We start from the raw sequence: 18,130 nt of genomic DNA, 5'->3' as shown, positions 1-18,130 counted from the left end.
TGTACTTATATATCATAAAGATGATAGGCGTCTCGAGATAGATGAAAAATATTTCTTGAACTAAAACCTGTGTTATACTACTTTTACTAAAATATATTTGTATCTACATGATGGATATAGAAACCTAAGGAGACTACAAAAATCAATAATAAAAGAGACATTCTATCAATACGAAGGAGGCGCGTGAGAAATGGGTAATGAATGATCAAATGAGTTATCGGTTATATAGATATGAATCATCTAATATATTATGTTAAGCTATATTGTAATGAATAATGGCAATATATGTAATTAGTCTAATGAGGAGAGGACTTTTAATTAAAGGGTGTGAGAGTGATTTTAGTGTTGACACCTAAGAAATGGCAATTTGGTTAATAACACATGAGGTCAAGGTTAGTTTAAAATAATGCTCCTCAAATAATAAAAAATGATTTATAAGTTGAAGAAGGATTAGTTGGCCAGTTGGCCTTAATCGAGCTCAAGGGCCGGATAACTGATATCACCACCTTGAACTGTGATAATGATAAGACTTGGAAGCTACAAGACATGCACTTCATGTTTTTCTTTTTACTTATTCACATCTTGCCTATATAGATATATTATGTGAATGTCATTTTCTTATGATATGCTTCATATCTAGCAAGATGGATATCTAGCAAGATGGAAGCTTAATCCAATCGTTTACAAAGATAAAAAAGACGAAATCAAAGTATAACCAGTTTAATCTTTTTCTTTTTGTACCAAAACTTTCTGCTGTATAGATTAATATTTCAGTGCGGTCTTTCTTTTTCTATTTGATTTAAAAGTGCTAAACTTCTATTTTTTTTTTTTTTTGATAATTTCTCATTTCCTTTTCTTCTTTTTGACATTTTTCTTTTCTTTTTACAACTGAACTGTCCATTTAATTAAAAGAATACTACAAATCATAACATGAATCAACTACAAGAATAATAAGGTAAAAAACAGACACCTACATAAGATATCACCATCGCATTAATTCCATGAACACAAAGCCATTCCACAAGCTATGCAAATGCAACAACCTCGAAGGGAACAAACCCAAAACCACTCCAAGGAACACCAACGGCAACATCATTAAAATGCACCAAAGCAAACGCAACTGAACTCACAAGAATCGTACACCAAACCCGCATGTACCTAGTCAGAGACGGTAACAAGAATCTCTTCCCAAACCGGTGCACAAACCGATACCACAACCGCATACAGGACCATTGCGACAGGGTCTCTAGCCATTAACCGCATGAAGGGGATCATCCAAGATCCAATGAATCAGAAAGCGGCTATCCATAAAAGCATTACCTGAGCAAGTATATGTTAGGGGGCATGACAGGTAATTGCAAGATTAGTAACCAAGTAAACAATCTAGTAACTAGCAACAAGTGAAAAGACACAGTTGATCATCTTGAACCGCTGTGCAGCGTTCTTTTGTATGGTAACTTTTCAAACGAAGTAGCCTTTTAGTTCCTGAAATTAGAATTACCTTTCGTCTCACTGAGCAAAATTTGCAGTCGGATTCAGAACGAGGGAGAAGATGATTAACAACAAGCCTGTGAACTGGCCACATTTTCTTTTCTTAAAGATGCATGTAATCCCAAAGACTCGTTTATTGCCATGACCTAAAAGGAAAGGTAATAGCCAAGTGAACATGCCAGAAGGAGAGACCGACTTATATTCAAATTTATCCTTAATGTGGTAGAAGAATAAAGCTAAGTGTCTCAGTAACCACATGTAAACTGATGATCTTTATGAACAAGTAAGAGAATGGTGTTACCGTTGGGATGGTAACAATGACAAACTCAGTAGTGTCCACATCACGGAAAACATTTCCAACTTTATCCATTCTCTCTTTCAGTTGGTCCAACTCATTGGACTGTTTCAAAAAAAAAAAGAATCTTCATGTCACTATTTCGTCAAATACCAGGTGATGCAGCATTGAGCATATCTTCAAGATTCAAGTCCCCTAACTACCAAAAAAGAAAAATGGACAAACATATCTTCCATGACGATTAACAAAGTTTCTCAAACCAACAAAAGTAGAAAAGAGAATACAAACCTCACCAGCAAAACATTCCTATCCCCTTCTTCCTTCATTCTCTCAGGTGTTATCTGTTTCAACTAACATGAGAACAAATGGTAGGAGGTACCAAAGAGTGTGCAGAGATTTCGTTTAATCACCTCGAGAGCTAGAAGTGTAGAATCAACACCTTGAACCGGCTTCAGGACTCCTCCTGACAAGTCCTAGATGCCACGAAGAGATAAGCTGATAACTAACAACACTTAAAACTTTCCAAAGCATAGAGCCAAATGAAAAAGCTGAGTGAGACCTGAGAGAAAGAATCACTCAAGGATCAGTTGAAAGGACGATGGTGGGATGACCCGTGGCTAGCAAAGTTAACCGCGAGAGAAGCAGCACAGCTTGTTTTCCCAGACACCTCCTTTACCGCCCAGAAGGTAATACTTCGACTGACCCGCAGATACCATCTCGTCAAAATGAGAAGCTCCTCCATCGGCAAGAGTAGCCAATGATCTCTCTACTCTACACAGTACACACACACACAAGCGAGAAACCAAATCTTAGTGAGCACACACACACACACACACCTAACTAGCTCTTCAACCAGATGATTCCTAATCAGTGGAAAGAAAGTTCTCATCTTACAACTTCAAAGATAGAATCTTTGTTCCCCCACTAAGTAAGAGCAGAAACAGTAATTAAAGATGGAAACTTTAAACCCAAATCGGATCTGAAACCATAGCTATTCTACTAGAAAGCCTAACTCAAACTCTTGCATAAACATATGAGAATCTTCTTCCGCCGTGAATTTGTGGATAAAGGGAATTGAAACCCAGAGCTCCTCCGACCCACCGACGGAGAGAAAGTGAGCGTGAAACACCATTCAGAAGAAGGGAAGTCGCCACGCCACTGAAGAAGAATATACGAATCACACACTGTTCCGGTCCGGAGAAAGTTGGAGGGAGGGGTTTAGCGAGGTTCTTCTAGATAATTGGCAAATTAAACCACTCAATTTTTCAAAACCCGCTGGTCGGACCGGGTTCGATCATAAATCGGATGCAATCGGATACTAAACTACCAACAACCGCCAAAAAGGCGTGAACCAGGGATGCTTAGGCGGGGAAGAAAACAGTTCGAGGTTCGGAGTTGGCTTCGGGGATTTCTCAGAAAATCATGTCTAGCTGAAAGAAGCATTTTTTTACATCAAGCCCAATAACAATGATTAGTGACCGACTCCTTTAGATATAGTTAGCCTACTAATGATATTAGCAAGGTCCTAAATATCGGTCTACGTGGCAACTCGGATTCTTCCGAAACAATTTTCTTGATTTGTACCGATTTATATCAGTTTAAACTGTTCTAAATCGGTTTAAACCGATCTAAATTAGTCTAAATATGTTAAATTAAACAATAATATTAGTACAAATCCATAAAATTGTTTAATTTCCTTTGTTTTATATATCTAAATTTGATAATTCGTCACAATAATTTTGTAATTAAATTCAAAAACTAAAATAACTCATATACATATAAAATATATATAAAATAAATCAATAATTCGTTAACGCTTATCCCTGTCCACACTCCGAATGATCCGCCTAGTCTCTAATCTTCTATAAATTGTCTAGTTACCGCCTAGCGATTTTTTGAACATTGGATATTAGTGACAGATTAACGTTTATAGTAAAAAATATCTAAGCATTTATTAAATCTATAAGAATTCGAACAAAAATTTCAATGATATTTATATACATATAAATACTACAAATAATTTCAAGTAGTAATAAATAAAGTTTCTATAAAAATCCTCTGCTGGTTGACCAAAAAGGATTCAAATCTTTTGTAATAAACAACATTTAAAAGTTATAAATAAAAATTTAGTATACAAGTTCCTTTCAATTCCTGTTGACCTCATCAAATTAATAAGATTGCAGTAACCTTCTTTAACTCATTTTATAAGAAAATTAGGAAATTACGAGAAACTTCTTTTTACCTCCCCTCGTGCGTGTGGTGATGGGATGGTTTTCCTCTACGGCTCTACATTAATTCCACAACTACAAATATATAAATTGTTCTTAATGATTGGTGAGCCTAAAATTATAATCCCTCCCCTTGTACTCTAACGACAAATCATATAACAGTAAACCGAATATTAAAATGAGAAATCGTTATTAAAATAATATCACACTACCCACCACTCTCTCTCAAGGACGGTTAAGAGCATCAGCTACGAAAACTGCTTCCCGTCTTCCTTCACCAAACCCTCACCATCGGTCGCTCTCTTCTTCATCTTGAAGCCTAAGCCAACCTAGCTCAATGTCTCATTCTTCTTCTATTAACCTTCTTCATTACCATTACCTCCCTTCAGGGCTTAACCAATCTTCCTCCCGGTTCTGTCTCACTGCTCCATCTTCATATCGGTGGTCTAGTCCCGAGGAAGACTGCTCCTGCTTAGCCATGCCCACCACAACCCTCCCTCGCTCTATCTCTCCCTTCAATGTCCCTCATAGTGTTGTGAGTTTTATTTTGTTGTGATTCTTGTTTCTTATCATTTTAAAGTTCAAATTAATGAATTGTTTGCATACAACTCGAAATATATATATTATTTAAAAAAAAATTAGTGGCTAGCATAAACATATATATTCGAGTTAATTATGGTGAAACCTAGAATTAATAAAAAAGTTTATATAACCAGTCATAGACGAGCCGTGCCTCCATTCACCAAAAAAAAACATTGGCTTAGGGCATCATTTTTCCAAAACATATCTAATAGCATATTATATTTCATTTATTACTAATCTTAAGTATAATATATACTTTCTTGCTCTTTTTTTTTTTTTTTTTTTGGCTAGTTTCTTATCTTTATAATATTATTTGAAAAGTCAGTTTTCTATGTGTCGCTCTCATGTTAACTCTCACGATGATTGATTACACTGATACCCTTAATGAATTAAAAATATTACATTTAAAATACTATTATTATTTTTATTTAGTTTCATTTTAAAATTTTTCTAAAAAATCATATACATATAATAAAAAAGTAATTTTTTATAAAGTTAAAAAACGAATTGAAAACAATATATATGTATATATAATATGATTTCATAAAAAAAAAAGTTCACAAAATAGTAATATTACATTTAAAAAATATTTTTAAATAACATAAAAAATATTTTTAAATAACATAAAATATATTTTTAAGTAATAAAATACTTTCTTTATATCTATATTTTCTTAGATGATCTTGATATTAGAAAAATAACTGTTATTTATTGTAAATATTGATATGTGTTCATGAGCTTCCAAAAATGTATCAGCTACTTATGCATGTAACTTTCTATTGAACATCGCTTTATTTTTTAATATTTTTTTAAAAACATCAACATATAATTTGAAAAATATTATGAAAATACATGCACATGTAAATGATAAATAAAATTGATATGATTTGACTAATTATAATAAAAAATAATTATACTTCATTTTGAATTTGAAATAATATATGTAACTCAATATACTCACAACATGAGTGACTCGAGATCCAACTTATATCTAAATTCATAGATTTAACTACGATAAAATAAATAATTTTATAAGAATATAATTTTATTTTATAAATATAAATCATAGGAAAACTCAAAACATATTAAAAATGAAAATAAAATATTAACCAATTGTTACAATTTAGTTCTTTTGTAAAATTTATATATATGCATGAGACTCAGAATATTATCATTATATTATGTACTTTGGAATCAGACACTTTAATTTTTTTTTATTTCATTCTAAGCACAATATATTTTAAGTTATACAAAATGTTCATAAAATATATTTACATATCTAAGACAACAACCACATAAATGAAAATAAGAAATTAATCAAAATTTTAATATATTTAGAATAAAAATATTACAGTTGAATTCAGAGATGTAATCCAATTTACCCAAATGATAACTAAATCGACTGTAAAAACAATAAAATCGATTAGATATAACATATATAAAATCATATGTATAATTAAAGTAATATAATATTATTAATTTAAATGATGCATACAAATTATAAATTAATTTACAATTAAAAGTAAATAACAATCAATTATTATAGTATATCTACTTTTGAATATTTATACCCGTGCATGAACACGGAAAAATCATCTAGTTAACCGTAAGTTGTGATATTCTGAGATCTTTTGAACTATCCAATGAAATATCAGTGTTAAAATTAATAATAATATATACTTATATGGGATTAATTTTAAAACTTTAAAATAATATTAGTAAGCAAGATATGGGTCACAATAAAAAGACATTTATTAATCCATATTAGTTCACTATTAAAATTAAAATTTACTAAAAAAATAAAAAATGGTTTTGTTAATTTTGCAAAAATTAGGGTAACAATAAAACTTCACCGCCGTCTTTTTTTTATTTACCATCTTTTTTTCTGATAAAGGTCTTTACCAACTGACCGTCTTCTTCTCAGCAAAATGTTCTCAAACTCAAGATTTTATATCAACAAAGTAGTCTCATCTCATTTTTTCTTACAAATCACTTTAATTAATGATTTTAAGTGACTATTTTTCAACACAACTTTTTATAAATGAATGCATTTTTTTTTGATCGCTTATGTATGCTATTATTGCTCGCACGGCTCTGCATAGACCTCAACATATTATTCTGATCATCAGTTGTTTCTGCATGATTCCTTGTCATATGAAAAGTATTATGAATAAATTTTTGTATGTTCTCGCTTATTGGATTATTATTTTCTCTTGTAAAATTTTGGTGGTATAGAGGACGAAAAAGCCAAATGGGCAGCAGAAAAAGGAAGAAATAGAGAAAGAGGTATGGGAATCAATTTTAAAGCAGTTTGCATATTTAGGCTTATATCTAGACAAACATCAAGGGATGTTGTTATAAATCTACATACTAATATATACATATATCATGGTATTGTAGGTGCCCAATTACGTTTCCGATTTAATATTATCTATGAAATTGTTTCATGAAATATACTGTCCCATGAATGGCACTATATATGATCAAAAATAAGCAGACAAAAAGTTGTGGTATTTCTACATCTATCTATTATTATAAAGTAAGGTTCTCTCTCCTGTGAGAGCGCCACCTCAGATTCCACATAGATAATTCATGGGTTCAGGAGCTGACACGTGTCCTCGGTTTTCGTTTTGATTATTTTGTTGTGTGTATTGTTAATGGGCCTCGATCTCCAATTGTTTGGTTTTCTTTGGGCTGTAACATCTTTTATTTATTTGTGGGCTACGAGACACAATATTTGCTCTGTTAAAAAAAAAGAAAGTAAAAGGTCGTCTTCTTCAATCGATTTCTTAAAATCCGATTAGGTCAAACTCTCATGGAGGTTCTAGGAGGTTTTCTGTATCAAATATTTGTATCAAATCTCTCTGTTGGTTTCCTTCATGTCGTTCCGTCTCCGATTCAACGCCTATGATACGTTACATGATTAAGTGGCTCATCGTCATTTACGGCCATCTTGGACCCACACCATCTCATTCAATACTTCGTAACTCCCTCCAAGTCGGTGAAACTTTACCTATAAAAAGGCAGTATTCGTTCCATAATCATCATCCTCACCAATCCTAACACAATCAAAATTTGGTTCTTAGTAACGTCAAACGCGGTGGTGAGCTCATCGGTGTGGATATGCTCCTCCTCGACTCCAAGGTGATTCCGTTCTAAAAAAATCATGTTCGTCGTAGTGTTTGAACACGCGACGGCATTTAGGATCATAGTTATCAAAAATATGTTATCAGAGCAAACTGTTCTTTCGTTCGTATTTTGCCAAATCCGGTTGTTTTCAAATAACATTTTTTATTTTTGGGAAATGGTTTCGAATCCGGATGTTGATTAAGGTTTTTTTTTTATAATTTTTTGCCCAATTCTTAAAACTCATGTCCATTGTAGTCTTTGAACACACGTCTGCGTTAGGCTCATATATATCCAAAAAATGTTTGCGAAATTCAATTTTTCCTTTTTTCGGAGTGGTTTATCCTGTTGTTGCTTATGTTTTTTTTTTTTTCATTTTCAGGCGACACTCATGCCAGGATCGTCACCATCTCACCACCTACAGACGGCACTTAAAGGCGGGTTCTATGCGGCTTTGATGTCACTAGGTGTAATCAAAATTTTAGTCTGTCGGACTCTCCTCTATTGATATGGTTGAGTGATTCAACCAGTTTTGATTAGTTAACCGAACCGGTTTCCTCAATTCCAGAAGAACACTTCAGGTTTCGAAATCAAAATCAGCTGCTTGGCCTAGCCAACACAAATACCCAGCTTCTAGGTAATCCACTTACTAGCAGTTTCTCACACACTCACCATTGCAACTTTTAAGATCTTAAAATGATAATCCTTTTCAGGAATAAATCGCTGAGCTCACATCTATATAAAAAAAAAATGTTGAGCATTCCTTACACTCTTTTTCTCCTCACAGTGATGTTTCTGGGACGTTGAGTATGTTTGACTCAGATGCTGTATCATTCCATAGCCACCTGGACGGCTAGCATAAGTCCCACAATTGAAAAGAGGTACTCTGTCACATATTCTCTGTATTGTTTAACTAAGATCGACCCTAATGCTTCTTGGAACACTTACAACACTATTGATTTGCAGGCGTCTGTTCCTGAATGCCACATCTGGGAGACAACTTTATTTTGACAAGGAGACTAATGCAGAGGAAACCTATTTTACAAGTAAGTATTTGGTAGTTCTTTCACTTTTACGTCCAAATTTGTTTTGTTCTATGACTTATCCACTACATGCTCTGACGGGTTACTGTCCATCATTACAGGCTGGTCTCTCAAGACACTGGGAACACATCATCAGCTTCACTGCTGAGGGGTTAATCCAAGGTTGAGCATGTGACCATAGCTGAACTAAACGAGTTTATCCTCACTCCCAGCCTCAGGTTGTACAATAATATTTAGTATGATTGTATTTTGCATGTGATTATGTTAATGTAAAATGTAGAGGTTGAATTTGTCTGCCCCATGAAGGTCACTGGATTTAATATGGATAAAGGCTGGTGCTATGTCTCTTGCTCCAGATGTACAAAGAAGCTTCAGCGGACGGTCTCATCTTTTACTTGGCAACCTGCAGTAACACCAATGCAGTTGGTTTCCTTCGATATGTTGGACCCTAAAATGAGGTCCCATAGACACATCAGCAACTAACATACATTTTAAACATTTTATTTTATGGATCGTGTGGAAACAACTATTGCTGATGAGATTGCTGAAAGTCTATTTGTTGATTTCAATGGGAAAAAATGCATATCTTGGTACGTGCCTACCGTAACAAATGGTTGGCAAGACTTTCACCTTCCAGGTCAGAGTAAGCAGCTACAATTTCGCTGCCAATCACCAAACCTTCACTATATCACGCATCTTGAACGAACGTGACCGTCTGCCACTCTCTGAGTTCGTTGCCCATATATGTTTTAAATTATATTCCACTCTGGTCCTTTTGTAGTATGGAAATAATGAAGAGTGACGGTCTTAACAGGATGGCAACGATGATCATGGCGATGATATGCTCGGGAATATCTCAGTGCTTACTAAGGTGGACACTGATGGTGACGACTGTGAGTAAGCACCAACTATAGGAATTACTTCTACTGGTGTCCACACCAATAAGCCTCTCGCAACAGCAACTTCCAAGGTTGCCAAGAAGGCATGGGTCGCATAGGCGAAGATCATGAAGTCTCTCTACCCACTATTTTCTGTTTGAATAATGTTTCGGCATCAATTTTTAAAATATGTTGCATCTGGTAAAGTTTCTTTAAAATAAATAATTTCTTAACCATCTTATGAATTCCGTTTGACTTCTTATACGAGTGATTTAAGTTTATGCAAACCTATGAATGTTTTCCCTCAGATCAAACTTTTAAGCAATGAAGAAAAAAAGATGCGAGATTAATAAATACCAAAAAACTTAAACCACTTCGAATTTTTTTTTTTACTTCGAATATGTTCATGAGATTGATCTAGCAAACTCTACTTTAATATTTAACTAGATTTGAACTCGCACTTACGTGCAGATATATATATATTAAAATAATATTTAAACTATAAAATAAGTTATAAAGATATACATTTAATATCAGTTTTAAGTATATAATATTATTTTGAAAGTTTTATATTTGATGTTTTTTTGATGAAATTGTACTAATCATATATTAATCACCTACTATTTTTTTATTCTTTTTAAAATGCAACATCATATTAATAGTTTAATTTAAACATTACTTTGTTTAAAAATTTTTATGCTCGAAATGTTTGTATGTGACTAAATTAAATTATTTATATTATATTTTTTAAATATAATTTTATTTTAATATATCATATTTCAGTTTGGTATTTTTATTTTCATTACAAAAATCAAACATAAAATCTTACAACCGATAAATTATTGTTTATTTTGTTTAGTAAAAAAATTAATATGATAATTTACAAAAGAACTGGAATGTACTTTTTAATTTTAAAACTAATTAGTAAAATATATATATATAATTTAGTCTAGATTAAACATGATAAACAATTAAAAAATAGCATAAAATATATTTAGCTTTTCTTAGGAATGTTATTGTTTAAAAGTATATTATTTATTTGTTTCTATTAAGAAAATATTATATATGAGTAAATTTAGGATATTTAGTTTTAATGAATCGTCTGACATAAACTTTTATATGGTAGATAAAAAATATGACACTCAATTAATAGATTAAATTCTCTCATTTTCTTTTACTCTGACTCTACCACAACCAAATATTAATATATAGTACGTTCGGCCAATGGCAAAGTAAAAAACAAAACCTATATCATCTCTTAAACACATTAACATTAGTCCACATTCTCTAGATATCACCTGCATGCAGCCCACCAGTGAAAATAATAAAAACCTACATCATTTCATTTATTCACCCGCCCGCCCGTAGGGCGGGTTTGCCCTAGTTTACTAAATAAACTTCCCTGGCAATTTAACGCTTTATCATTTGTTTAAAAGCACAAAAAAATTTCACATAATTTCAGGTAATATTATGGTAACTACTAATTAGTTAGAAAATGTATTAATTTATAACGTTAGGTGTGGATGTTAAGGGAGATGCTAGATGAAGAAGAAAAGACACGTGAGATACTGGAGAGAGTCCAAAAACATGAACTTCCTTTTCTTCTTCGTTACTTTTCCTGCTTCTCTCCCTCCTAAGAGCAGGATTACCGGGAGAAAGGAAGAGATTTTTAGTGGGGTTTTTAGGTGGGAGTCCACAAAAAGAAAAAAATCGGTTATAGGAAAGCCAAAATAAAGATCGCTGTTCGGTGGGTTTTTGAACAGTTTGCGGATCCCACTGACACGTGGTGGTCCGCGATTGGTTGGTCTTTAATTTTTTTTTTTTTTTACTCAGACAAAAAAAATAAAAAAAATAAAAACACTCCATGTGGGGTTTCAGCGTTAATCATGGCCTCAGGTACCTACTCTTAAAACATGTTTCTCCATATATACATGTGTATATTAATATACTTGTGGCAGAGCAAGTAATGTTTCCCAAGTTTGGATAGAGTTAAAAAGCAGCAAAACTATGATATGTGATGATGATTATAAACTATCATACACGGATTTTTGGTAACGTTGCTTTTAAACCAAGCCTCAGGTCAACCAAAAATATAATTATTAATTAATATTTTTGCGAATCAAACAAACTAGTTAGATCCCCTTTCTGGACAAAAGGCATAATAAATAATAAACCGAGTTCAGGCATCCCCGATTAGAAAATAATGTTTCAAATAAACCAATTCAATCGCTATTAAGAATATACTTGGACTTTGATCCACGCGCCCGCGCGGATTTTAAATTTTTTTTAATATAAATTACTCTCTCCGTTCCTAAAAGATCTATGTTTTAGAATTTTCACACTTTTTAATAAAACATATATAAATTTAGTTATAAATGCATAGTTTTTTGTAGTTTTATATTTTCTATATTTTTAAACCAATAAGATTTTAAGAAATGCAATTGATGTTCTTGAACTTCACAATTTCTCATTATTAGTCGACAAAAATTACATTGGAAATATAAAATATGTATCTTTTTGAAACAAAATTTTTCTCTAGAATATGGATCTTTTAGGAACGGAGGGGGTATTTAATGACATTTTTAAACACACAGTTTATTTAGATATTTTTAGGTGCGTACAGATCTTCGGTCTGACAATTTTCTGACTTAAATCCCTTCTAGAAATTTATATATATGTTCGATAGTTATTTAATTTTAAAACCTACGAATCGTACTCGAATGGATACTTGGATGTCCATGTTTACTGATTCTGAAACAAATAAGTAATCATTTTTATTTTATTTTTATCACGAATGAAACAATATTGTTAGTTTTTTTTTTGCAATCATTGTTTTTTATTTGTTCATAATATTTTATCGAAACTTTTATAACTTGTGCAGTTTCTTTTTTATGAAATTGTACTAATCATATATTAACCACTTTCTTTTTGTTAATTAATTTCAAAATCCAACAACATATTGAAAAGTTTGATTTTTTTTTTCAAATATAGTATGAATTATTATTAATTATATTAATTTTTGAATATTTTATCCTCTAAATATCTATATGTGGCTAAACAAAACAAAATAATACTATATTTGCAAAATATTTTTTTATTAAATATATTAAATGCTGTAATTAATTAGGATATATTTTGGCATATTGGGTTTAGCTTTGTCCACACGTTTTTTGATGGAAAATTAGGTCATATAACTAGGCACGGGACGGATCGAGTATCCGAACAATTTTAAGGTATCCGGATCCGGATCTTTATCCGGCGGATCCATAATTTTACTATCCTTATCCGGATCCGGGGTTCTCGGATATCCGGATGTCAGATATCCTTTTAAAAATTGCAATATCCGACGGATATCCGGATTCGGATTTGGATCCTTAAAATAAATAAAAAATAATATTAATATATATAAAATATTAACAATAATTTTAAATATATATATAATGTCTTTAGTAATTTCTATGTATAATATTACAAAATTTACATAAAATTTATATATACTATCATAAAAATGAAATATATTAAATAAAATTAATTTTTTTATATAGATATTAATATTTTTGAAATATTTATTAATAAAACATACGGATCCGGATATCCGGACTTAAAAATTAAGATATCTGGATCCGGATCCGGCTTTGATGAATTCAACATTTTACTATCCGGATCTGGATTCGGCCTTTCCGGATATCCGGATTTTCGGATCGGATCCGGATCGAATCTCGGATCGAATCCGAATCGCGAATAAAAGTCTCAGGCTTACATATAACTAAAAAAAACTATAATTCACTAAATAACTAAAACTCTATTTCTTTCTTCCTTTCTCTTTCTACCATTTTACTATAAAACTAATTTTCCCTTTTTTTTTTGTTATTTCATAAATAAACCCTTTATGATAGGGGAAAGGGATAGCACGCTCTTGGATAATATCATATCAATTAGTGGCTACCTTAAATTTAGGAAATCTTTAGAATGAGTTCATATATGGTGGATATGCAGATTTTAATTTAAACTAGGGTCGGTCCGGGCTACGCCCGGGCTTTTTTGTTTAAATTTTAATTTTGATTATATATTTTGTATTTAATATAAAATAGTATAATCTATTAAAATAGATATATTATTATAATTTTTTAAAAAATTTCATTGTTTCTTGTCTTACGAATTTTTAATTTCAGTATCCAATTTCTTTTTTTGTTATTGGAATATATATATAAGGTGATAAACAAAATGAACAAAAATTAATTAAATTTTAGTTATGGTGTTTAATTGGTTGGACTATAGATGTATTTTATTTCACTTATAATTTTTTCTAATTTTTGTTTCCAACTACCAAGTAATTTAATGGATCCTCCCCCTTTAAATCTACAACCTTACTTAATATTGTTTTCCAAAACTCAGCAGTTTAAATGTTATAATATTTTCTTCATAAAAAAACTTACGGAGCATTAATTATCTGGACCATATTACATGAATGAGTTGATCATTAGTGTGTGTACTGTGTACGTTGATTTTATTGTAGACTTAGCTTCTGTTACGGCAGTGTTTTAAACAAAAAAAATGTGTTTAAAAAAAAAGCTTTCACTTATAATTTTTTCTAATTTTTGTTTCTAACTACCAAGTAATTTAATGGATCCTCCCCCTTTAAATCTACAACCTTTCTTAATATTGTTTTCCAAAACTCAGCAGTTTAAATGTTATAATATTTTCTTCATCAAAAAACTTACGTTGATCATTAGTGTGTGTACTGTGTATGTTGATTTTATTGTAGACTTCGCTTCTGTTACGGCAGTGTTTCAAACAAAAAAAATGTGTTTCAAAAAAAAACTTTCTGTTACGGCATTTGCTAGTGTAGTGGAACCATACTAAACCTGATTTAATAAAAATATTATTTATTTTAATTTAATAAATTTAACGAACATAATATACAAATACAAATTATATATTTTTTTATATAAAGAGAGAATTTGAATTGTAATGTTATTTCAAAGTTAAATTCTGGTTTGAATCCATTTTCAATACCAAACCAAACAAAATCCACTATGACATTAGTTAATCACAACGGAAGCTAAAACGAAGTAAAAATAATTTCACAGTACTTCTTTTCAGTTTATCTATTAAACTTTATATGTGTGTCCATATTTAAAACATTTCTTTGGTAATTAATAAATTAAAAATAATGGTAAAAACTGAAATGTTTTGATTAATATATGCATTGGAAAAGGAAAACAACACTTATAATGAAATAAACTTTAAACATAAAATGACATTTTATATGTAATGGATAAAGTATATATTAGCACTATGTGGCTTAAGAGATTTTATTTTAATTATTTAAGATTTGTTTATTATCAAAGATGGTATTGTTGACGCATAAGTAATCTATGCCTTTGAAACTCAGATATATTTGTTTAGGATTGTGTAAATGGTTTGTTTTTATTTTTTAATTTTCTATTAGTTAATTTAATTTTTTGTAGTATTTTGTAAGTGCATAATATTGTTTTAAATGTTTTTTTGTTCAATGTAGTTATTTTTTTTATATTTGAAAATAAAGTTAAATTGTATGAAACCAAAAATTTATCAACTAACAATACATATAATTAAGATAGATAGAAATATTTTTTATATATATAAAATCACTGGCCTAAGGCATCTTTTATATATATAAAATCATTAGCATCTCTATGAGTTAAGTAACATATTAGACCAATGAAAACATGTATTTTTCAGGAAACTAAAAAATATGAAAACAATTGTTAATTACTAAAAATTTGTATAAAAATAAATAAATAAATGTTTTTGCACACTAAATTTATAATTGATACACTCTCTCTTTCTCGATGACCTTGATACCAAGTGAAGACATTTACAATGTTATATTCACAGAGAAACTAAAACAACAAAATAAAATCTTATTATTTAGTACTACTCAATAGCAGGAGGGAAAAGTAAATATAATCATACCTTTAACACCTCAAGACTACGCATGGTTGAAAAAGATAAAGACTCCAAACAGTAATTGAGAATCTCATATCATGATAACCCAAGGGTCACATTAGGAGCTTACGGAGTCAGAGAGCCGTGAAAGAGAGATACTTTAGTTATTTGATGCATAAACACACCTCCATTGCCAAACGTTCTTCTTCTGGTCTGCGACAGAAACAAAATGCAGCAGGCCTCACAAACAGACTCTGAGATCCTTGCATCATACAGATACTTTAGAATGTCTACTTACGCATATGGCTCCATCTTTCTCGAGTGTAAAGTACGGATGTTCTGGTTTACCTCTGTGATCAAAGCAAGCTAGGGAATCACATCAAAACAAAGAATTAATAAATCACTGTGAAGTATAAATTAACAAAAGAAAAAGCAAATGGAACAATGACTTACCAGTATCCAAGACACGCTCATATCCTTGGATGAAACCAAACACTTTCTTATCGTAGTGATGAGTTCAATCGAAAGGGGGTATTAAATGCATCTGCAATCATGCTGGTTTAGGCCATCAAATTCCCAGAACCGCAACAGCCTAGCGGAGGAACACTTGTCGAACTTCAGATTGGAGAAGAACACCCTTGAGTTAACAATTAAGCCGTGAATTAGTATGCTATATAAGAAATATGAGAATAGATGAGTTCAAGAAGAGAAATACACACCTATATTTATACCGAACACACACAGGCTTTTAGATCTAGACAGCACATTCAAAGTCTCATCGTGGGCGTGAATCAAGGGGATTAAACACGAAGCCATAACTCAGACCGTTTCAGATAGTGAGATGAAGCGCAAACGTCACCAAATCTCCATCGCACGCAGATGAGAGAAGAATTTCAGTTCATCGATTATGCCGTATCAGGGTTGGAGGCATGCAAACCAAAAACTGGGCCTATGTGAAAAATTGAATGGGCTTCTTCTACGCAAAGGTATTACGGAGAGCTGAGGTGACGTGGAGAAACGGAAGTTTCTAATTGGATGGAATTAAAATGCCTACGTGGACACACTCTCCTTTGATTATATCTTCCTTTTAGTATATGATGATGATGATGATGATGATGATGATGATGATGATGATGATTGGTTGACAATATTTACGTAACTACTTTAATACGTACGATTTATTGTGTGTCTTCTACTTTGGAAAGTGTAAATATTGTTCACATATTTGACCAGATTTTTGGGATATCAGTTAATATCTTCTGTTAATTTGGAAAATATATCGCATGTGATATCAACAACAGACCGTATCATTTATTAAACAGTATGATTTTTCGGATCAAATACTAGATATTGGGCTTCAGAAATAAGTAGAAAAAATTGCAGTCGCATAGAAAGGTAAATATTAAGCAAGATTATGGGTGAAATTATATTTGTAATTCAGTTTTAATAGATTAGATAGATTAGATATGTTGTGAGGTTTAAATATCTAAAATACATATTTTTCCTAGTTTTTTAGTAATTGATGTCTTGAGTATTTTGATAATCTATATTATTAAAAGAGAAGTACCCATTTGAAAATGTTTTTACTTTATTAATTAAACTCTTTTTTTTTCTTGTCTTTTTCAGTTGAATTTATGAAATATCCTAAAATGAATAAAACTGCCTAATTTATTACTTGTCTTTTCAGTTACATTAATAAAATATGATTAAATGAATTTAAACTTCCTATTTTATTGTTTGTATTTTTCAGTTACCTTAATAAAATATCCTTAAATAAATTTGGACATAATGTCATTTAATCAACCAAAAAAACTCATGAGTTATCCTTACGTGCACAATTTTAATAATAGAGATTTTTAAAAACATGTATCATTAAAATGTTACCTAAAACATGCAACACTAATATATAACATGCATCAATAAAACTAGAATTTGACTCACACAATTGTACGGATATTATTTTCAGTTGATTAAATTTAAAAATAATTATTTATTCAAAAAAATTTAAGAATGGCTATGTTTTAAAAAAATATATGGTATTATTTGCTCATAACTCATTTGTCATTTGATAAATTGTTAGAAAGAAAATTTTAGCATAATATAACTCAGTTGTCATTTGCTAAATTTATGGTTTTTATTTCTATTTTTTTATTATTTAATTATAATATTTTCATTTTATATTTGAAAAATAAATGAATTTTATTTCAAACAATATTTTTGTAAATGTATTTTTTAAAAAATAATCAATTAAAATTGTTATTATCATTGAATATCATTATTTTTGACATAATTTGAGTTTTCATTTACATCAAAACATATCATATTTTAGGATAATTTTAATTTAAAATGTAATTTTCATATTTTTCAAAGAAATTCTAAAAAAAATTTTTAAATATTTTGTTATAATTGTTAAAAAAATATTGAGTTGCATTTCAAATAAAAAGGTAAAGATATTAAAAAATATTCTAATTAAAATATCTAAAATTTAATATAGTTTTAAGGAAATGGTCAAAATGAAAAAAGATTACACATAAAATAATCATGATTTTTGTTAAC

At 30.6% G+C, this 18,130-nt stretch overlaps 1 long non-coding RNA gene and 1 pseudogene across 6 annotated transcripts; one reads left to right on the top strand and one right to left on the bottom strand.

Moving 5' to 3' along the window:
* Positions 1–814: 814 nt before the first annotated feature.
* LOC106407760 lies at positions 815–2,918 on the bottom strand (annotated as a pseudogene).
* An 866-nt stretch (positions 2,919–3,784) lies between these two features.
* Positions 3,785–9,905, top strand: LOC106407759. 6 transcript variants are annotated; one of them, XR_007328239.1, is made up of 8 exons: positions 3,785–4,549; positions 6,832–7,740; positions 8,105–8,359; positions 8,510–8,603; positions 8,689–8,768; positions 8,867–8,983; positions 9,046–9,494; positions 9,580–9,905. It is a non-coding gene; the product is annotated as an uncharacterized LOC106407759 (long non-coding RNA). The 6 variants fall into 6 exon arrangements; XR_007328240.1 differs by having other exon boundaries at positions 3,786–4,549; positions 6,832–7,593; positions 7,683–7,740; positions 8,867–9,494; XR_007328238.1 differs by having other exon boundaries at positions 3,798–4,549; positions 6,832–6,882; positions 6,997–7,740; positions 8,867–9,494.
* The last annotated feature ends 8,225 nt before the right edge of the window (positions 9,906–18,130 follow it).

This window comes from Brassica napus, chromosome C9, assembly GCF_020379485.1.
Source record: "Brassica napus cultivar Da-Ae chromosome C9, Da-Ae, whole genome shotgun sequence".
NCBI lineage: Eukaryota > Viridiplantae > Streptophyta > Magnoliopsida > Brassicales > Brassicaceae > Brassica > Brassica napus.
The sequence above is the reverse complement of the archived record's forward strand: the minus strand, read 5'-3'. Positions and strand labels throughout refer to the sequence as shown.